Raw genomic sequence first — 23,830 nt, forward strand, 5'->3', positions numbered from 1 at the left:
GCAGCACGACAACGTGAGGGGTTTCCTTCCTCCCCAAGGTACTAAGAAGCAATAGAGGTGTGTTTATAGCCCTCATAATCAAGTTTTCACTCGGCTGGGTTTTATGTTCGTTGTATTTTATAGGAAAATAAAAAGGGTGAAGGGCGTGAGAAAAAATGATGAAGATTGCATCCTGGCCTCATTTTCGAGGCCAAAAAAAAAAAAGGATTTTAAAAATGGGCAGGTTTACCTAAAAACAATGTGCAAATCATATTGAAATATGACTAAAAGCTGGAAAAAATCTGGACACAGTGCCTATAGAAAAATGTTTTTTTGTTTGCTTGCTTTCCTTGTCTGCACAGGAAGCTTCCCAACACGTACTATGACCCCTGCAAATGGGGCACCACAGAACTATGCGTCTAGCACACAGGTCCAACTTCAGAAATACAACTCTGTGTGTGACCGGGAGGAACATACATTATTTTTATACCTTGAGTTAAAAATAAAGTGTCTCTTAACCTAGGGGAGATACATACAGTGGATTGTTTTTAAAGGGTCAGTTAAAGACCCTAATAACCATAGCATTGTCAACTTGGCATCAATCCCAGACAAAATAAAATAGCTGATAGAGAATTCAAATAATAAAATGACATCATTTATCCATAAACCCATGTTGATTGAAATAACAGGCCTTAGCAGGATACTGTGATCTCTTTGATTTTCATATATATATATATATATATATATATATATCAATGTCAAATTAATAAACTATTTATATCAATAAGGGTAACAGTGTTGACAAAAATATTTCAGACTCTGACAAGGGATTTTACTTGGCATAATGTGCCATCTTGCTCAACTAACCAGCCTGTCTGAAGCTCACAGTGCATAATCACATGTCAAGAACAGGCTCCTGCACCGATTTCAAGATCCACTGCATGAAGACAACCTCTCAATTTCCAAAATTCGATAACAAGGACCAGACCAACTGTTATCCAAACCTCCCTCAGGATCATGGGCACATGCATTTTCTTTGTACAACTTACAAGGCCTAGATAAAAGCAAACCAGAGACAAAACGAACTCCTCTTCCCCAAACCATCCACTGGTATGAAACTAAAATGGCAAATTCTAGGTCAGAAAGATACACATAGCCAATTTAATGGAGCAGGAAAAGTCGAAAAGGCAAGCGTGCCTTTGCAAATGGAAGCAGATCAAGGATGGAGACGGGAAAGAAGAAAGTAATGAAGAAAATGAGCTAATTGTGTTCCAAGGATCAAGAAAGGTAAAATACTTGCCAGGGAAAGAAAGATTTCATTTTAAAATGCAGGACGTACTTTTGAAAAAGCATCTTGTATTTCAAGCATTTAACTTGCATCCTTCCCAGACTTTTTATTCTCACATTACAACTCTGCAGGGCCTTACCCTTGTAGAGCATTGAGCTCTCCAGAAACAACAGAGAATTAAGGCAGGCACATGCACTGCTGCATATCTGCACAAGGCAATTCGAGGTCTCGGGGGCCTCTGCCCTTTGAGGGTTTGGAAACCTCTTTTCCATTTCCCCTGACACGTACCAACTTTTGTGACTTAATTATAAGTGCTGCCTCCCACACAAATAATGAATAAAATTCCCAATCTCATATCAAATTGGTGGTAAACTCCATGGCATCTCTCTTATTGCCAAATGAATTTGCCCTATTAAAAAAGTAATGAGCTATTAATTAACTTTGCACTCATACAAAGCTGTTTAATTCTCAATCCAATTAACAGCAATCTGCTGAAGGATCCTAATGATTATTTTAAATTTGCTAAGAGAAACATCTCTGAGCCTTTCATAGTACTTAGAGAATCACATGGGCTGGGTCTTGCTTACTTTCTGATTCAATGTTTTTATTACACCTCATCTCTCTATAATATCATCTTTGATAACTAACTAGATGCAAGGCAAGGACATCTAACTGCAAACTCTTTATTCAGAAGTGTTTTTAGGAGAAACTAGTGATTTTGTTATCATTTTCCAGCCATGTTAATATTAGCGTAGAGGTGTCCAAATCTTTCAGGTACAGTATCTATAAAGAGACTTCACATGATTTTTTTTTTTCTTTGCAAAAGACTGAAAAACTAGGCCACTTTGCAATATGTGACAAAGTTGCACCAGTCTGGACACGCAAATCTTAACAGCCCAAGGCGGCCCAAGCAATAATTGTAACAGTGCTCATCTCATAGGTTATTGTAAATCTAAAAAAGGATTGGTCTTATGTAGATGCACAAGAGGGATTTTATGGTCAGATGATATCCGCACCGGGAGATATTAAGAGTTTGGACTTTTCAGATTAGAAGTTTGCAGCTTTTTATTTTCAATAATATACGTTTTCTCTAAAGCAAATGAAGAAAATACTCAACTGAAAGTGCAAAGGAGCATTTAGGATGACAGATCACCACTTCAATAACCCCATCAAATGGGAGGAAGATAAAATCTTAACAGGACACAGCACAATCACATATCTGATTCCTAATAATTAATTGCTGTTGTCTACCTGAAATGAAAACTGTCAGAAACCCACAAATCAATACCTAATTCTGAGCAAATCTGTGAGTGGGCTGCATCACCTGAGTCCCAGGTGCCCTCTTTCCATCACGTGCTAACAGCAGGAAGTTTGTAACAGCAGCTCCTAAGTAACTTAGGCAGATGTTAACCCCCACTACATTTAGTTTAGCTTAAAAAACACCAAAGCCTGAAGCAGCATAACCTGTGGAATAGTGAGATTGATACACTGACGTTGAGTGCACAACAGTGATGAATGTGGACGTGGTGCTGGATGTGAAGAAAGTGCACTGCAGGAACGCTGCAGCATTTTCATCGTTTCCTAAGAGTGCAACTTACACCCCTCCCTACACCTCAGGTTTGCTGCCATTTGCAAGCAGACACTTGGACCTTACCTATTTCTGCAGTTTCGTTGGATTCCCCACTTCACATGCTCCTAAGATGCGAATTGGGACATAACTGCCTCCCCTTTAACACCGTTTCCTGTGCAAGGAGCTGAGACTACCAAAGGAAATACCACTGACACTATAAATGAGTCTAGTCCACAGACCACAGAAAACATTTTTGGCACATCAGTGAATTTCAGAGCCACCAGAATCACTGTGGCTAAACCTGAGGCTGTGAACAACTCTGTTGCCCGTGCCTGCCTCCTGATAAGCAGCAAAGTTTGTATTGCAAATATCAGGAATGCAAGCTATGTTTTCTGAATTTTAGACTTTGAACTAATTTTAAAAATGACTGTCCGGACAGTTTCTAGATTACTTAGTGCATCACCCGGTAGGCACGCACTTCTCCACATGCAAATCAATCATTTCCAGTGCAACCTCTGCCTGTTCAGATTGGGTTTAGAGGATCTCCCCAAGCTCACAGAACTGCCTATCATCTCCATCCCAAACGGGCAGCTGGATTGCCAAATTCAGTATCTGAAGGATTATATAAATGGAGATGTTTTGTGCTGTCCTAATCATAAAAATGGAGTATTAGCAGCTATCTGCACAACTCCTTTAACCAGAGACAACCTTAATTTGAGAACAGTTCCTTCTGAACAACTAATTTATTCTTTGAGCTTTAAGGCTATAAAGGATTTCTCTTAGGAAATAATAAATAAATAACTTTACACAACAAAAATATCTCATTTCAAGCTACCAGATACGTCAGGAGGAACTAAGACCCATAACTCCATTAATGCAGATGTTCTTCATGGCCAAGATTCTGTGTTTATGCCCTGAATTACTCCCTCTTGAATCAAACTGGTTGACCCCAATAAGAGACAGATGAGCATAAAATTGCCACCCAAGTCAAAACACAGCTCTGTGTTGGAGTAAATAAGCTCTCACAGCACAAATCCAATGGTATCAGCTTAATATGAGTAGTATAAAACTTGTAGCACTTTTTTTTTCCCCCTTTCAAAATTGAGGTATTTAATACCATACTTCATAAACTTGGCTAAGTGATTTATATGAAAGTATTTATATAAGCACTGGGAAACTTACCATCAAAATAAACACTAACAGCTGAGGTTTTGGTGCAAAACAAGATCATTTTACTAGATTTAAGATGCAATCAAATCCAAATATAATATTTTAAAGTTTTGCTCGCCTCTAGAAAAGGTTCACAAAAAAGGTAGTATTATACCTAAGTATCTATATATCTAGTATTATATCACGCTGCATTAAAATCCTAAAACACCCAGGCAGAGCCAGTAATAAGGTCCATCATTTTTTGGTTTGATTGAAAACAGCATAGGGAAATATTCATGGAAGTAGAGGATCATTACAAATAAAATGAGTGACAAGGTATGAAAACAGGACATGGCTAGAAATGGATGGGCAGTGAGACAAACAACAGTCACAGACCAGGTTCTTTGCACCCACCCAATTTTGCTGGTTTTTTTTTTTGATGCTAAATACTATTGCTCCTACCAGAAATACCTGTTCCTACTTGTTCTCCCAAACCAAAGCACAACCTCTTGTTACAAGGTCTGGTTCAGACTGCACCAGACTCTCTATGTTGGAGAACAACTCAAACCCACCTCAGCAGTAGCTTAAATTCACTGGTTTAAAACCTGAGGATGCCATCTGTAGCCATTATTTTCTGCTCCCGACAAGCTACACTGTCTGCCTGCAAAGCCTCCTTCTCCCCTTGGAGCTGAGATTCCTATAGCTCTCCTCCAGCAGCCACACATCAGGTCCCAGATCAAAGGATGCCTGCGCACAAACTCAAAAGAAAAGACATCAGAAAAGTTGATTTGCAATACTTGACCTCATAATGTGGGATTTAAAACAATGGCGAGAGCACTGACAATGCCAGAAGACCCTACAGAAACTCCATAGCCACCATGGTTCTCTCTACAGGTGCTTTTTCCCATATTTTCCCATATTTCCCATAATTAGGGAAAAACAAATGCTACCTGCATTTTGAGGTCAGGTAGGCACAGCCGCTCTAGGACTCAAGAACTAATCTGATGCTTGAGTTCTGCCAGAACCAAAGCATGATGTGACCATCATTTTCAAGCACAGCATGATTATGGGCTAGGAAATCTGCAAGCCATGCTGGGAGCATGGTGGCTTCACAGCTACCATTAAAACCCCACAGTCCTGGAAAAAAAATACAAAAGAAAAATTAAAAAAGATCACTCATCAACAGATCCATCTACTATCAACTCCATTGATTATGGACTAATTGTTTTCTTTGTGGCTTTAGCTTAAGCTCTTGAACAATGGATACTTGCACACAGAAGAGCTTATTTTAAATTAAACCAAAATAAGTACAAAGTCATTGCTTATGTCAGTTATTGCTTAAGTCATAATTTTCAAAGCTACACAGACCCAAAGGAGACAGAAACCCAGTCAGGTCCTTGCATCCTAAGGCATGTTCCTAGAGTTATCACACAGCATGTGGCTTGTGGATGTTTCTGAGCCAGGTTGAATCCATCCATGCAAAGCGTAACTGATTTTCTATAGCGTATTTTAAGTGTAGTCAAACACCTTAAGCCCTAAATAAGAATTTTAACCGATCGAAAGAAATGCAAATTAGTAAAGATGCTTTGATGTGTGCCACCATTTTCAGTCTACAAGCTTTCAGGACACATATGTTTAATCTGAGGGAGAGTTGATGAGGATCATGGCCGAGTGATTATTTATTGACGCGTGCACAGAGATGGGAATTGAGCAGGAGAACTGGCTCTTTGCCACAGTAGCTGGCAATAGAAATCGACCATTTTTGATATTTGGACATTAGCCCAAACATGATATTGTCGTGCCAAGTTTTATATTCAGTAAAAATGTAAGCACAGGCATCACTGTTCATATATGATTAATCCTTTTAATACCAGGCCAAGTTACTCCCAAACTCACACACTTGGTGCATTTATCTGCATACGTTACAGAGCAGTTACACACAACTACATTATTTTCAGCAGCCCAAGGAGAGAATAAGTTGACCTTTAGAACCTGGTATTTCAATGGGGTGAACTCAAAAGCAGGATTAGATGCATTTCAGGTGCTTGGTATGAAGCAGTAATCACCACATTTCTCTCACAGCCCAGTATTGAAACGGGGGAAGAAAAATGTTTGCTTTCCTGAGAAGGGTAATATTCCAACAGATGAAGTAAGAACTAAATATTGACAGAATATGAGGACTCGCAATCAAAACAGTGTAAGGCCTTGGTCCTGGCTGGGACTCTGAGGACCTTCACCTCCCCAAAGGGCTGGATCTGCCAGGTGAACCAAGGTCTGCAAACAGAGCTAGCAGCCTCACAACAGACGATCACAAGGAGCAAGATAACTTAAATGGCCAGGACTCATCTGTCTCAACAAAGCTGCAAGCAGCATTGGAGCTGACCCACAGCCATTCAAATCAGCTTGGAGCTTCTCCAGAGTCTGCTGGGCGTTGACTAAGGCCCATGAGCACAACTGCTCAGCCATTAATACCAAAATGCTAAATACATCCAAAGAGCATCTTATGTCTCCTCTCTATGGCTCTATATCCAAAATGCTGCTGGTTCTATGTGATGTGCAAGCACTATCAAAGAAAGACAGTCCAGAAACACAGGTTTTTTGATCTAAAAATGAACCTAACACCTCTCCCCCATGCCTCCTCCATGCTTCCTTCTCCCTTTACAGTCATCATACCTGAAAAGATCCTTTGGCCCATGTATTTAAAATTACAATCTTTCTCCAGCCTCTTCTATAGAGCTGGACTTTACCTTCAATAATTAATAGGTAAGAAATTCAGAACAGAATTGTTAAGCTTGCTTTAAACAACGTTACAAATTCACTAGAATTAAAAATTCTTTGAAGACCTTGCCAGCAGCCTTCTCCTTACTCTAGGCAAAGTAACTATCAGACCTGTGTCAGCCCATATGAACAAATATCATATATATATATATATAGATAGATAGATACACACACACACAAATGTTCAAGAGTGTGCACCTATGTATAGCTCCAAAATAACAGAGGTAGAAAACCCTATGTGGCTAAAAAACAAAAATGAAGAAAATCCTATGTGGATTTAAAAAAAAAAAAATCTTACTTTGAGGAATTAAGAGAGAACAGTTTCTATGGGCCACATGGCTTGCAAGCAACAGGGTTATTCCCGGCTTTGTTTTCTCAGCAGGGATCACTAATACAGGCAGAGAGTTTCAGTGTGGATTAATATCCTTCAACTCATTTGATGCAACATCTGATTTGGGATAGCAATTCCAACAGAGTATTTGGCTCAGGAGTAGAAAATATCCAGAGGGACTTGGATGCATGTGGAGCAGAGAAACATGGGGAAAAAAGTTACTTTTGCACAGGTCTCATCAGATTCCCCAAAAAGAGGCCTCGCAAAAGCAGTTTTCTTGACATTAGATTTTGGAAATAGTTCTGCATATGTAGACAGACACCCGTTAGCAACGCTGGCAAGTAACAGTCTGTGCAATTCTACATTTAAACGTAGACATTTAAAAAGAGATGTGGAGAAGGCTGCTAGGCAGGGGAAGTCAGCTATACATGCAAGGCAAAAGGCATGTTAAGATAAATAAACAGTTTAAAAACATATACTAACTTCCTTTAATACCCCCCAGGCAAAAACTAACAGATTAATTGGTCAATACAAGTAATATGCTGTTCTGAACTGGAAACCGGGGGAGAGGGGGAACCACAAACAAAAAAAAACACATAAGAAGGTGTTTTTTTCCATAAGCTCTGCCAAAAAAAAAGCTTCTCGGCAAGTTGTTAGTTAGTATTGGGCTTTCTTATCAATAAAACAAATTCCATTTTGATTTCTGATTCATATAATATAAACACTGAATACTTCAAACAGGGAAGATTAAGCAATGCTCCAAGAATATTGTAAAAAAAAAAAAAAAAAAAAAAAAAAAAAAAAAAAAAAGTTCTTTGATGTTCTTTACTACCTTCTCACTCTCTCCAAAGAGCATTTCTAGTTTGTCAATCAAACTGTGAGTGTAACCACATATCTAAGCGAATATCACATTGTCCAAGGGCTCCTGGCCAGATGTGGATTTAAAGTTTTTTACAGTAGACAAAACAAAGAACATGCTTATTTAACAGTCACTTATTGATGCAGACTTAAATTCAGCAGTAAGAAATTGTAATAATAAGGACATTAGACCAGACAATTCATCTCTGGAGTCCTCTTTAAGAGGGATAAAGAGGTATCTTAAAAAGGGGCTTTGCAACTGGAACACTGGTACTCCATCTTACAAGACAACAAACTACAACCTCTAGCAGTTCCCTGCTATCATAAGTCTTCCTCGGCGTTTAGCTTCTGCAAACAGTCACAATGAGATTTTGGCATCCTACGGGGCAGGAGTAGTAGTTGAGGTTGCCTTTAACACCTGGCTGTATGGGTAGTGCCACAGGCAGAGCTTCGGCACTGGTGGCCTCAGTACCCTCTGAGGAACAAGGGCCACAAGCAAGAGAGAAGCCATCTGTCAGGGTGGGATTATACTATCCCTACTGACATGACAGGCTTGCCATCCTGATGGGGAGGACGCCAAAGTAGGATAGAACGCACAGCTCCAACCAGGGGAGGGAATGACTGCTGCAGAAAGCGATGTTAGTGGAGAGTCATCAGGATGGTCAGAGCTGGAGCATGAGTCCCAGGAACAGAGGCTGCTGGATCAGGGCTTGTTTCAAATAATTGTTTAACTCCAACTAGTAACTCAACATGCCCTGACTCACAGGCAATAGCAAGAACATAAATTACACATTCTCAGTTATCCAGCCCAAGACATCCCCTACATTTTCCCCACCCCATTCTTACCATATTCCCCTCATTTTCTCCCATCACTCTCTTTCCCTTTTGCCTCCTTCCTCTTGCCAGCCACCAGATCTAAGGCTCCACTGAAGCTGTTTTACAAAGTGATTCAGTCTCAAGCCATTTATGAGCATGACTGACATCTGCCTCCCACCCAAACACAAGGCTCAAAGCAGGGGGTACAAAACTAGGGCAACTTTCAAAACACATTGGAGAGGTGAGACTTGCTCAGCACTCATCTCCTCAGTCCTCCACTGCAGGAGAGAGTTCTTTCTAGTCACTAAAAATGCTTCCCGCAGCATAAATCTTTGCCAAAAGTCTTAAATCATCTGTGCAAAGGCAAGTCAACAAGCAGACTAACTCACAACAGCCCAAGTCCTGCCACCATTCCTTTGGGCTTAAGAACTCCTCTTCTTCTCCAGTACAGCTGGTAAGAGGTCCTGTTTCCAAAACAGAGTAGGACACTGATGAAGAGGTACATGGCTCTTCATGAAGCACATAGTGACAGTAGTGCCTCAGCTCAGCACCTCTCATTCATTTGTCCTTCAGAGCTTCTCAGGTTATTTTTACTTTCCAGCTGGTACTTCCTCATTATTGCCCTTCTCTTTTGCTACTTCTAAACTAAACTAATGGTTGATATTGACGGTGTTTCGACACAAGGATAACATTACATAGAGAGCTTTGAGTCTTGTCACACTGAAGGAAACTTCCATGGTCCATGACCCAAACAAAAATTTTGCTGCATCCAAGGGTCCGATTTGAAGTGCTGCAGCTATGCTCTTGCACTGCTGAGCTCAATGTTGTGCCACTCAGCATAGCTTATTCCCTTGCATTTCTAGGGCAAAAACACACAACCCAAAACACACGCACACAATACTGGAAGAAAAAAAGATTTTCCTACAATCTTTCTTGGAGATATCAAATAAGCTGCACCACCTTGTAGCAGCACTCCCAATAAAAGGGTTTAGTTAAGAAGAAAAACTGCAAACAGCCCCAGGTCATTCAATATACCATAAAAGAGAGGAAATTCCTGACTTGGAAGTATGTTTGAGTACTGCAAATCAAAAAGGCAAACAGCACTGCAAAGCTAACACCAGCTAAACAGCAGGGCTACCTCCAGACTTCAAAGAAGCTTAAGTTTTGGGAAACCTACCCAGTCCCCAAAAGAACCAAATTGTCTTAAACACCTCTGTCTTCCACCACTGAAAGAAGACATTTGAGCACTGACAGTATTTCACCAACAGATGCCTCTCACTTCTTGCATATTCTCTCAAAAAAAGAATTAGTGTGCTTTTCCGCAGATGACTCTGTAATACTGACACACTGATTATTACCTTTCTGCACCAAGTGGACAGCACTGAGACAGTAAATCAGGATGAGCTAACATAATATGCCAACTCATTCAGCAAAGCCAAATATTTGATGAAACACTAAATTGAAATTTAACCAGACGAGAACCACCTGGGAAATCCTGCCCTATATATCAGCTGTCTCCAAATACAAATCAGGAAAAAAACGAAAAGGGACCACACAAGCATATTCATACACATACAAAGTATGCTGATCAGACAAATATCATTGCATGGATCAGATAATGCATTAAGTTGGATGTTCATGTGTATGCACATGCAGACATCAGCGTAACGGGCCGAGACACAAACATGCTGGTATGAATCAGGCAAAGGGCCATAAAGATGATAAAGTGGCTGGAGCACTTGATATGAGGAGAGGTGGAGAGGGCTGGGATGGCTTAACCTAGAGAAGAAGTTCCAGAAAGATCTTTTCACCAATTATAATTACTTGACAGGGAGAATAGAGAAGACAGAGCCAGATTTTTCCCTATTGTATCAGGGGAAGCTGGCACAAATTCAAATACAAGAAATTGCATTAAAACAAACAAAAAAACCCAACCACCCACCACCAAACCCATATAGACATGGTCTGATCTGGTTGACTTGACTTTGAGCAGGTGGTTGGACCAGACCACCCCCAGAGGTCCCTTCCAAATATAATAGTTCTGTGATGACATTAAAGAGACATTGATACCAGAATCTAACAGGTGCCTAGATGCCTAGGTATATTTCAACAATTACAGCTCAAGAAAGTGGAAAATACTATTTTAGGTCACTTTTAACTGGATACTACTTTGCTGTTCCACAAAATACATGTGTGATAAAGGTAGAAGAGCTACTTCGTGGTAATTTAGGGAGAAAAAAAGTTCAGAAGTCAGATTAAACACTTCATTTACTGAGGAAAAAAAAACAAGAAAGTGTCTGAACAACACTGTGCTTCACCACTCACATAAACTTCCGTTATTTTATGACAAAATAGAAAAGAATGACCTTGATCCATTATAAGTGCCCCCAGTGCCCAGAAGAAATGCATTAACCTTTTTCTCTACTGCAGCAGAGACATAAATCAGTCACAAATAAAAAAGATGGTCTCACCTCAAAATCAATTTTTAACAACCTCTCAAGTGAAAAAAAACAAACCTCTTTCACTTCCCAACATTTGTATATTTACTATCATACTGTCTTTCTTAAAAGAATACTTGTCAACCTTATGAAAATCAATGTCTGCCCTGCCTTGAGGCATCTGTCATCTGCCACAAAGTGCCCGCCAAAAAGGCAAGTTCCAGAATTCATTTCTGATGGAGACGTTCCCATGTATCAACCTTGCCAAAGCAGCAGAACCCAGTACTCCAGGGCTCATGCAAGCACTAGCCCTGTGTGCAGGCCACCCTGAGCTCTTCCTTGCAGAAATATGCCCAGCTGCAAGGAGAAGAGGACCACATGCATATACGTGCGTGCACTTAGGTTGTAGAAAGCAACAAGCCACAGGAGATGCAAAGCTCTTACACGCTGCAGTCCAAAACGAGCTCCATCAGCACATGCACTCCAGCATGCCGAGTCTGACAGCCATCACAAGCAGTGATGGGACCACCAGGACACACTTCCCAGTGCCTGTTTCAAGTGAGACATCCTGATTAGCAGAGCTGTCCCCTTCCACTTCCAGTGTTCCTAAGAAAATCTCCCTGCAGCTAGGAGGGAAGCTCCACTGCTTTCACTCCCTGCATGCTTAGGGGTTGTCACTTAAGACCTCCCCACACCACCTACAGATTCTACCCATGGATAAAATTGGGGGATGGAGAAGGAGCGTGTCTGTAAATGGAGAGTCATACATGGCCTTTCATCCGTGCTTGTTTATCTTCCCCAGGCCTCTGTGATATAGAGAAGACACATGTGACATTTACAATGGGCTTGAGATATGGAAAAGTTAGCTTGCCAGAGATTATAAAACACAACAGAGAGCTCAGAAAAGATGGCTTAGCCCTTCCATTCCCAACCTCCTAATCAAAGCAGTACAAAACTTTCCACTATTCCCTGCCTCCATGAAGGTCTCACTCTCACAAGGCAGGAATTCCCGTGAGGATAAGAGGTACTAGGAAGGGAACGTGCTTCTCGCCATCAGCACGATTTAAGTACAGCATTCAATAGGCTACTTTGTCATCAAGGAAACCTAATGCTAGCCAGGAGGGACAAGGTTTTATTTTCACGTGTGAGACTGCAAAAGGCAAATGCTATGATGCTCTCACAATACTGAGAACAGAGGGCTGCAATATATCTGCTTCTAAAAGAATTAATTAACAGTGAAGTGCCATAAAAGACTGGGGGATGGGAAGAACTTGATGCATTGTCATCCTAGAATACATTTTCTTTAAATCATTTCCCCTGTGTAATTATACATATATTACAGATAACATTTGTGTACTTGATTTGCCTTGGTATAAAACAGCAATGTAAACATTTTCTTCCTCCTTAATCTCTTTGGAATCAAAGCGATTATCAGAAAAGTTAGATATCCTGAGGAACAGTATTCAGTACGGCAATAGTTACCCATCTCTATTTACTTTCTCCTTTACTTTCTCCTTTAAATACATTAAAGCAGGAGGAAGGGAGAGGGAAGAGTCAAGGTCAAGCCCTATACCAGGTTCCAGGTTGTGCATATGATTCCTGCTCCCGTTCTCTCATGCCCTTGCATTACTCTGTATCCTATGGGCCTGAATTAACAATAAACAGCAATTTTTAGTTTCCAGGTTCACATTTTGTCCTGAATTCCCATAAAAAAAGAACTGCTAACTGTTCAGAAAGAGATACCATTTATAAAGTCACTGTTCTGACAGAAACATCCTGAAAACAACAGCCTTATTTCCTTCATGAATTAGGTGACAGCTGAAGCTAGATGTGAAGCAGTAAACTGAGCGTATTAATCCCACCACACTTCCCTCGGTCTCCTGCTTGCCCATCATCGTCCCCACCACCACCAGGGTGGCCATTCCCAGCTAAAGATGCTTTAACATGCACCGCTGCCTGGCAGGCCTGAGTCCATCATGGATGGGCTGGGATTAAGCAGCACTTCCAGGAAATCAAACGTGAATGGACATCCCAGCCCAAGGACAGTGCAGAGCCCCTTCACTAATGCATCCCTCACCCTAGAGGAGGATGCCATAAAGCCAGCACAGAAGAGTCTCGCATTTATCCATCTCATTTTTAGGAAGGAGAAATCCTATTAAAGAAAAAAAAATCCTCTCAAAAACAAACTCAACAGAACATTTTTAATTGTTATTTTTTCCCTCCCTTACCTTCTGCCTCTTCTTAGTGGACTGCTGTTGTAGCAAGCAGGGGATTTTAAAGAGGATTTCTAAATAAATCCATTCACCTTTATGGCCTCAGAACAGGAGCTGATCTGCATGTTTATTAGGCTTATGTTCTGAACCCAGCCACACACACCTGCTGCAGCAGCACAATAATTTCCAAGAAAGTAACCTAATGGCCCAGGTGGCACTACATGAAACACGCTGGCCACAGGAGGAATGAATCCACTATATATGGCTTGTAAAGAAAATAAAATATCGGAATGAGGAAAGTGAACTGAAAGCCTGAGGTTATGAAAAATAGAAATTTCTGTACAAACTCATGATTTGGTCCTTCTGAACATTCAAATAATTTAAATACTCAGAACAGCAAAAAAGTCCCTCAGCAGCATACCTGTTAAACCACGTTCCCGAACGCCTCACATACACGTTTCTTGAACACTGCCAGGGATGGTGACCCCACCACTTCCTTGGGCAGCCTGTTCCAATGCTTGACTCCTCTTTCCGTGTAGAAATTTCTCCCAGTATCTAACCTGAACCTTTGCTGGCACAACTTGAGGCTATTTCCTCTTGTCCTACCTGAGTTACTATGGCAGAGACACCAACCTCCCCCTCACTATAACCTCCTTTCAGGTAGTTGTAGAGCGCGTTAAGGTCACCCCTGAGCCTCCCCTTCTCCAAACTAAATAATATCAGCTCCCTCGGCTGCTGCTCTGTGCTCCAGACCCTTCGCCAGCTTCGTTGCCCTTCTATGTTATTCTTGTTCCATGTTGTATGTTATTCATATTATCTTATCCATGTTAAACAACATGCTCTTTTTTCTTGCTATGCCTCCTCCTTCCTCTCTTCAGTATAAGTTAGAAATTTAGATGGAGGGAAAAAATAAAACACGATGTCTTATTCAATTCATTTTTTTTGTTTTTTTTCCTGAGGAGCGCAATATCTTGCTCTCTACAGGAGACGGTCAATTATTTTGTCTGGTCTACATGTAAATGACTCCAGCAAAAGGGTTTTTCCACCCTATCCTTTGGGAGACATTTCCACAGCTTCATGGATCTACAGAAAGATTTTCCTAGCACTCAAAGTAAATTATTCTCTCGCTTAAATCTCACTATTATCATGGGTGCACATTAAATAAATCTCCCCCCTTCCTTTCCTCTGACAGGCTCTCTCCTTCACCTCAATCCACAGCTAAGCTCCACAAGCTAAATATATTTCAGTCTTATAAATCTTTGCTTACAAGTGAAGAAACCACCAGTCCCTTTTAGGTACACTTGATGCTTTAATTTTTCACTCTGTAAAAAGTCAAAAGGTGCTCAGGGCTGAGGGCAACTTTCCAGATACACAAGAAAAAGGAACAACAAAAAACCCAAAAGCAGAGCAAAACAACTCAGAAATACAAAAGACATTGTATTTCACCTGCTGTTTATGTAGTTGCAACTTGAAAAAAGCATCCTTGCTTCTTTTTAAAGCCATGTTCAGCTTTAACTTAATGTGCAGTTGACTGTCAGCCCTCTGAAAACCTCAGCTGAAATCATTCCTGGATTTCTCCCACCCAGCATAAATAACCCTGCATCCCTTCACTCCAGACCTGTACTGCAACACCGCAAATCTGGGAAACTTCATCAAGTGGGGCTAAGTTTCTGCCTGCAATTCATTCCTCTGATAATAACAGTGTTCCCCCCTTCCAATTCTTTTACATTCATCATTGCTAAGAAAAAGTTACAAAAGCACTACTAATTTTTCCTGAATTTCAGGGAAGGTCTCATGTATCCTAATAAGTAATCTTTCTGCCATCCCCTACACTAAAGGAAAGTGGGTTATGGATGGAGCATCACATACCATACAACCCAAGGACACATTCTGTACCCTTCTGTCATGGACATTTCCATGGGAATTTGCCCTTGGCCAGCAGGACAAACTCCAAACTTGTCTCATTTCTTGATGCTTCGGTTGCTTTCTGTCTGTCCCATAGTCCCAAAATCAAAGCAAAGTCACAGCAAAGTCAGTAGCCACTGGGATAGCGCCAGGTAACACAAGGAAATTCAGTACTTTTCCTTGGTAAAACTTTTTTTCTTATTTATTTAGCATTCAGATTGCAATAGATGCTTATCAACACAGATCTGCTGGGAGGATAATACTTTTCTGTTAAAAACTCTAGGATTTTATATTGACACAGGCATAGGAACTACTGAAAAGCAGAAAAAGATGTTAAAAAAAGCCAGCGGGGTGATTTGCTGAAGATGCCAAGAGACCTTCAAACACCACCACTTTGCTCCAAAACATTTCTTGCAGAAAACACATAAGAATTCATTTTACTTTTGCTTAAAAAAGCAAAGTACCAAAATAAAGCAGACTTCCAATGCAGCTACACTCAGTATGCTAATTCCTAAGACTCACCATACACAGAAATGTAAATAAGCACATTATAGCACACTGAAAGCTTCAGCACACAGAAATGCATTATAATTAAAAAAGGAAATCAAGACATTACTTTAAAAGGTTGGTTCTGTTTGGTAGGTTCATTTAAGGACAATTAATTATACTTTCTTATTTTTGCAGGCTCTGGCTTTGGCAGTCTCCAGGGTTATCCTGTGCCAATAGAGACAGCGCGGCTGTTTATTTCCAAGCTTTCCGCTTCTCTGATTATTTCTACCACGTGGTGATATCTGTTAATGCATTTACCATATCTCCCAATTTTTTATGCATTAAAAAAAGTCACTGGGTATCTAGGAGACTATTGCTAACGAAAACAACTAAACAGAGTTCATTGAACATGAGCTAGGAGAGAAAATGAGAACACTATGACAGGCCTGGAAGATGTGTGAAGGGACCAAAAAGCCTATTGAAAACAAGGAAAAAAAAAAAAAAAAAAAAAAAAAACACACACACACAAAAAAAACCACACCACTCTACTGCAGGAATTTTGTCATGTTATTGGTTAGACACACAAGAAAGAACTATATGATATGGACCCTTAGAAGCTACAAGAAGTTTTCTTTGGGCTACTTCCATGTCTTTAATTCATGAAAGCAAAATTCAGTCTTGCTCTGTTTCGGCTATCTCCAGTTGCAGCATTTCCTTCTGCTGTGATCCTCGGTATCTATTCCAAAACACTTTGTTTGTTTTTGTTAGTGAGGCTACTTTATCAGAAGACTATGCCCCGTATAATGCCAATGACGAAACAAGATCTTCCTCAAACCAATGGTTAACATTAAAAAAAATATTCTTCTCAAAGAGAAGGAGGGAGAAGGACAGAGGAGCAGGTGGCTTCAGCTCGCTCATGGATCTGATCCTTCACGGCACACAGTCCTGGTGCTGCGGCACAGACATCTGCGCTGCCTGGCTGGGACCGCGGAGGGGACAAGTGCCCATGGAGCTCACACGGGGCTGCTGCCACAGGGACCTACCTGGGGACAAGCACCTGCATTTCAAGGGGCAAATATATCAAAGTCTGTCATCCTTAAGTGCATCCCTACTCTTTGTCTTTACTGAAGCAAAGTGTGCAACTGTCTCACAAACACGGAGAACTTGCAGGGAGATCTCTGAAATATCAGATGAGCCAGAGTAACAGTGGGGAACACTTGGTTTTGTCTTGTTTTAAGATTCTTGAAATACTAACGATGGGCAATTTTACAAATACGTTCATATACTCTGTTAGCAAACCTAGAACTGGGTATTAGCATTGTGCATACAGTTAAAACAGTTAAGTACATCTCTCTGCAAACCAAACTGATAAAAGAAAATAAACCAGTGCAACTGAAAACATACAGTAAAAACTGGCACTGCGGCCCATGCTGTGCCCTATGGGCCAAAATTTACAGCATTGAGCTATCTAGCAATAATTCTGTGTGTCGACTAACTTGCAAGAAGGGAAGAGACAGAGGCACTGGCAGCAACAGCCATCAGCTGAATCTGTAAGCAGCAGGAACAGGAGCCAATTTCTGAGTTTTACCTTATGCCTGTTTCATGCTCATCTTACCTTTCAGGTTTCTTTTCATACTTCACCCCTTCCTTTTCCTACTGCCACAGTCTCATCATATTTGATCACACTCATCATCTTCCCAACCACCCCTTCCACCCCCAAACATGATGTCGTCTTGCCAACCAGCACCTTTACTGCTCCTTCTGCTCTTTGGCTCCTGCACAACTGCAAGATGTAAAGATTCCTCAGAGCACCAAAATGAGTCTTTTGCATTTCAGAAGCATTTAGCACCATTGATATTCCAAGTTACTAAATAACAAAATGACCACACCAGGTTTAATAAATAAACAAAGAAAAAAAGAAAGGAGCTTTCATTAGAGATGATGCTCACTAGGGGAGATGACTCGATACTGTTACAAATTCATAGCCGCCTATCAAGTCCAGAATATGAATGAAGATAACAAGCTGTTCTGCACATCCACTTGACAAGCACAAACTACAAGCCAGAGATAGTGAATCTTCCAGCTAGACACAAGGGCAGGTATCCCCTCCTGGGGACAGGGTGTTTGTATGGAAAACACTAGGAATAGCCCATGAACGTTTATATTGGTGCTTTCCAGTTCTTAGCTATGAAAAGAGATAGAACAAAGTAAAATTTTTTGATACCACCCCAGCAAAGAGACTAATTTATAGCATTCGAGTTCCTCTAACCCCCCTTTTTTCCCTCCCCATCTTGCCTTCACAGGCTACTTGCACTAGGTGCTCACGGCTATACCTGTTTTCTCCAAAAGACAATTCTGCCAATTTTCCTTTATTACTGTCTTAATAAAGGCAGCCATACACGACAAGTAGAGTTTAGAGTTCCATTCTAAACTCAGTGCTTTTCATTAAAAACAAACAAAAAGCATGTGCAAGCACCCTGCACACAACTGCTGTATTTGCCTGCTTAGACCTTTCTCACTATTTGCAAAGCTTCTCCTTCCTTCACTGAGGAAGCAACCTTTGAGTCCATACCCAGGGAATGGAGATTCACAGCCATGCAGATATAGGTCAACTGAATGAGAGTGACAAATTTGGCAGATGGAAAGTCATTAAAAGCACAAAACTGCAAGAAGATTCCAAGTTTATTGCACAGATCTCCCTTCTCTCCTCATTGGTACTAATATTCAAATTCAAGAATATGCCTATTCAAGTCCCCACACAAAGAAAAGAGGGTGGATAAACAGTAAGCTAAGTTGTAATGCCCTCGACAGTGTTGTTGTAAACAACATTACAGACACCAAGTAGCTAAGAGCCCTCCCTTGCTTCAGATACAGCTTCACAAGCACAGAATCATCAACTCGCAGCCAAGAGCAGCTTCCCGGTGAACAAACATGCAATCGCTCTGCGGGAACACAGCCGAGATGCCAACAAGAATGTACATGAGAAGAGACCATGGCCAAGTCCACAGTTCCTCTGTTATGCCGAATCCAAAGCCATTTCTGCTAGCACCAAAACAGAATACAAAACACCAGATACTTTTGGTGCTTCCAACACAAAGGCAACAGCACCTCTGAACAGAGATGTTTGCGTAACGGTCTGCAGTGCTCGGGCTGCAGCACTGATCTGTGCCCACACAACATCGTCAGCTGTCAAACCCCACTGCCTTTCTGCAAGCAGAACTCAAAATATCAAGGAACAAGAGCCAGGCTCCATCCTCTCCAAATTCATGAGAAATTTGATCATTCTTTAACTGCATCTGCTGCAGAACTTTAAACTGCAGCAGAGTTCACCGAGCCCACCTGAATTCCCAAGCCCACAGACTCAAGGAGATAGAGAGGAATGAAGAAATCAAGAGGCCAGCCTTGGACTGATTTACAAGCAGGAGATGAAAGGAAACAAGAAAGTCAGAGGAGAACAAGAACCAAGTTCATTCTTCCTGGGGTTTCCTCTTGCTCCATATTCTGGACTTCGGTCAGTTTCACATCATCATTAACTGACTGACATCAAATAACACTTACAAAGTGTCTTTTCTCCAAAGAGCCTTATTTTCTTTTGCTGACTTCTCACAATTTCTCTCCTACGCTGTATAGCACCCTGACATCCAGCTTGCAGGGTATGTGACACTTCTGAGTGTCACATGATAGATGGGATGTATTTATCGAATCCTGAAAAACAAGTGGGTCTGATTAAATGATGTATAGCCTGATTAAGACACAGTAATTGTCTCTTCTACCATGAAGATATACGATCCTTAGAGATTGCAATAATGAACACTAGAAGCAATTGCTTATTATGCAATAACAGAACAGCAAAATAGGGTCAGGTTGTGAAGAGTCCTTCCTGAAGGCCTCAGTGCCATTCATCCTTGCTGCATCAGCTTTAGCGTGTGCATGGGAGATGTTTTCTCCAAGTTCTTCAGTTTGCTGGGGAAAGAGCAGGACAGGGAAGGTGAGCAGCATTAGAAGGTAAAGAGAGACCGACTCTGGCAACAGGACCGTGAAGGTAAAGAGAGACCGACTCTGGCAACAGGACCGTGAGGGTATCTGGTTCTGTAAAGGGATGGATAAGGACTTCTCCAAAAGAACAACCTCAGCAAAATGGAGCTATTTCCGGTAGTGCTCGCCAGCAAAACCTGGAAGGGCACCATCAGAAAAAGAATTAGAGAACAAAGAAGCATAAGTTTAACTAGGAAAAAGAAAAAGATAGCTCAACTAAAAAAAGCACTTTGGCCAAATACACAGCTTAAATAAGCCAAGTAATACTGCTCTGTGAAACGTGCAGAAATACAGTAAGAGCTGAGCACACTGAATTCTTGAGAATGACAACACAGAGCCAAGAACTATCCATCTCCAAGCTGCTCCTTAAGGAAACTGAGTCCTTGGATTCCAGGGCAGCAGGAGATGTCCACAAGGATACTCGTACTGCGGTGGGTGCTACATCTGAGCTACAACATAGGTCAACTCAACACAGCAAATGATGACTCCTATATAACGCTGTTCTTCACATTCTCTGCAAGTGCAGCCCTGTTTGTGCACATACCTACACGCACAGTTCTGAAGATTCATTATACATTTTATTCTGTGCGTTAGAAGGCATTCAAGAAACAGACTGAGGCAGTTTTCATTAAAAAAGTATCTCTCTCAAAGCCATATGTTTTATACAGAGCTGCATACAGATACGTCTGCTCCTTCACACCCAAACATCATAAAGAGATTTTTTTTTAAAATGAATGATAATTAGGCTTCAGTATTTCTATGGCATAAGCAGGTAAACGGTACCATTCCTACTGCTCGTACAAGAGAGGACCCATCTGCATCTGCTGCATTTAAGACATCCCCCTGCCCACCCTGAACACCCTAAAAAAAAACCAAGCTTAGATAAACCTGCTCATTGTCAAAATGTTTCAACTCGGGGGCTCCGGCTGTGCACCTCCCCATTACAAAGTCCAACGCTAATGTTAGCCTCCTGCATCCATAAAATTATCATGAAAATTGCCAGAAGCACAAAGTAATTATAATAAATAATGAGCTTAAACAAAAAACTCCCTAAAAGCAGAAAAACCCACACACAGAGAGATCATCTGACACACTGATCCTTCTGTGCTGAATGTTATTTAAAAGGATTCAGTGCGATACTGAAGCGATCGATGGCTTTCTTTTCCCCATTTAACCACATTCTCGTATGCAAAAACAATCTCTCCTGTAAAAGACAACTCTAGCTCATATACATACATATATATATATATAAATATATATATTTAACAGGTTCACAAAGCCTCAGACCTACATCTTTAGCACTATACAGGTTTCCATAGTAACAGATTGTGGTGCCTTCTTAAAAAAAAGAAAGAAAGAAATACTGTAATATTCTACAGTGAATGGCCCAAATTTTTCCCATAATATCATGGAAAACTACAGCAAGTGGGCCTGCACATAGAGAATCAAACAGACTCTGAAAGAGCACAGTTTGACACGGGCAGTTGTGATGGGGGTTTTCACAAGGGTAGACACTAAAAAAGAGCATGTGAGACAGGAGAACATTTACTTGGCGACTAAAATACCTTTCTGCACGCAGCAAACCTTCACCGCAACTGTTAAAACCCACAGCTTCACAGCAGCTGTTTTTTAATATTAATTGTTTATTTATTAGAAAACAAACCAAAGCAGCCAGGCAAGAAAATAAAGTTGATCTGTGCTGCTAACAGCTCCCCAGAGGGGGCGAAAAGTGATTATTGAGTTAAACGGCTGCACCGGCACCCAGAGCTTACTCACAAAGACCCATTTTTCATTGCCAATTTACTGACAGCAAAAACCTGAGTGTAAATGAACTCCTGGTGAACAAATTAATCCCCCCTCGCCAAGCTCCTTTCCGCTCCCTGACTTGCTCCCCTTAGCCCCTATAAACCAGGGGCAACACAGCCGAATGCTGAAGAGCTCTGCTACAGCAAAGTCACAACAAAAAGAAGCTATATATGGTCAACACTGCTGTTGGGGGAAAGGATAATAAAAAAGTAAGTAAATAAACAACAAGAAAGTTAGACTAATCTAGTCCGTATGTTCAGGTGAACAGTCCCAGCATAAACCCACCATCCTACTTCTCCCCCGACTTTTTTTTTTTCCACAGCTATAAAGGACTCCATTTCTGCTCTCTACTCTATGCTGATAGAAAAGGACCGTAGCAAAGATTACATCTGCAAGAGTATTCAGTGTGTTCAGCGGGTGAAGAAAAATCAAACATGCGAGGGGGGAATCAAGGGAAGGTCCTTAATTTCCAAACTCCTGGGAAGCTTCAGCAGATGCTAGGAATACCTGGTGTTCCCTTGGTCTCAGGTGCAGGAAAGCAGAGGAAGTGACTTAGTAGCTGATCCCAGAAGTAATGAAAAGTTTCTACCCTCAAAAGCAAATCTGCAACTGTAAACAGAGACTGCACAGAACTAAAAATTATTGCTAGATAAAAGAATGAATATGAACAGAGCAACAGAGCGGTTTTATAAGAAAGAGACAAATGGGTTATCCACCTTCCTCCATACAAGCTAGCATGAAACCACAGCTGCTCATTTACAGTTTTGTGGTATTTCTGATTTCCGATAACGCAGAAGAAACTCCACAAGCCAGGCAAGAATTCACTGTTGCTTTGCCCCAATTTGCACTTTTCCTACTTTTCACCCAGATCACCCCATAAGGAACCAAAAACAGAGCACAAAACACAGCCAACTTTGCACACAACGATCTTTTTCACGGGATGCTTCACAAAAGGCTGCTGAATAAACACGTTGGGCTTAGAGAAATCATTCAGGCAACAAGAGCGAGCGTGGAGATTTGCATCCTAATAGTTGTGGAGAGAGCACCACCCCATGGAAGATGTGAAGATGCACAGATGGCACGGACTGAAAGCTCCCAAACTTCATGGGAATTTCAAGGAAGCACGGCCAAACAACTTTTCTTTTTATCATAAAAAGATCAGCCACATGAACTGAATACAAGCCATTATGCAGGACGCCAAGTTTATAACCCAAAAACAACCTTAAGGGTCATTTATGGAAGGAGCTGAGAAGACAGTAATTATTAAAGCAAGCTGCTCTTGTTCTGGGCACTAAACACACTAAAATGGGAGGTGGAAGATGATGTTAACGACCCAAAAAATACCCGATTGCTGTGTCTACTGAACTGACAACGAAAACCAACTATTCCATGTTTTTCTGATACTAAGGATTAGCCATTTACTGCTTCCATGGGTTTACTCATTTTATACTACCTCTTTCCCCAAACACAACTGTCCTCTGCCCCCCCCCGAGAAGTTTGCAGCCTTCATACCCCCTCACTCCAAGTATCTGGCTAAACGATTCATCAAAAGCCACGGATCTGATCTCGACAGGCTGACAGCCGCACACAACGTGAAACACGCTGCAAAGAGAGAAAAAAGGGAAAAAACAGCTCCGCATTCTGCTTCCTCGCTGAAGAAGCCGTTTAACTGGGTTAGATTCCCCCGTGTTGCTAATAAACCCAAACGCGTGCGGTTGCCCAGCAGTGTAAATAAGACACTGTGGGTTGGTCAGCAGCACCGCGCTGAGCTGAGTATCTCCTGCTCCGAGCTCCCCAAGGTCTCCAGTGCTGCTCCAGCCCTTGCACATCAAACTTTCTCTTAAGCCACGCTGCATCACAAATCTTATAGAAATGTGTATGTAACGCTCCCACTGCCTGCTCTTTACGGCACATCTGGCATAAGGGAAGGAGACGGAGTCACCGAGCTCTCAGTCTCAACGAGGAGAAAGCTGCTACCGGGTGAGCAGAGCAGGAGCTGGAGGCACAAAACTCGAGTCTCGGAAACTGAGATCCAGCCCTGCAAAGGCAGCACCGGGCCATGAAATTTTGCCTATGCAACTAAAATTTGGAGCTGGAAAAAAAAAAAAATGAGGAAAACTTGGAAGGTTGGAGGGACCCAGAGCCAGGAGAACAGGATGTCAGAGTTGTGTCCCC

At 41.3% G+C, this 23,830-nt stretch overlaps 1 protein-coding gene across 1 annotated transcript in view; it reads right to left on the reverse strand.

Annotated features, from left to right (window-relative positions):
• Window positions 1–23,830, reverse strand: part of PTPRT (protein tyrosine phosphatase receptor type T) — a 396,902-nt gene that overhangs the window by 371,966 nt on the left and 1,106 nt on the right. The gene's annotated exons all lie outside the window — the stretch shown is intronic.

Source organism: Tinamus guttatus, unplaced genomic scaffold (genome assembly GCF_059628265.1).
Source record: "Tinamus guttatus ecotype Peru unplaced genomic scaffold, ASM5962826v1 Tinamus_guttatus_pri_ptg001150l, whole genome shotgun sequence".
Taxonomy (NCBI): Eukaryota; Metazoa; Chordata; class Aves; order Tinamiformes; family Tinamidae; genus Tinamus; species Tinamus guttatus.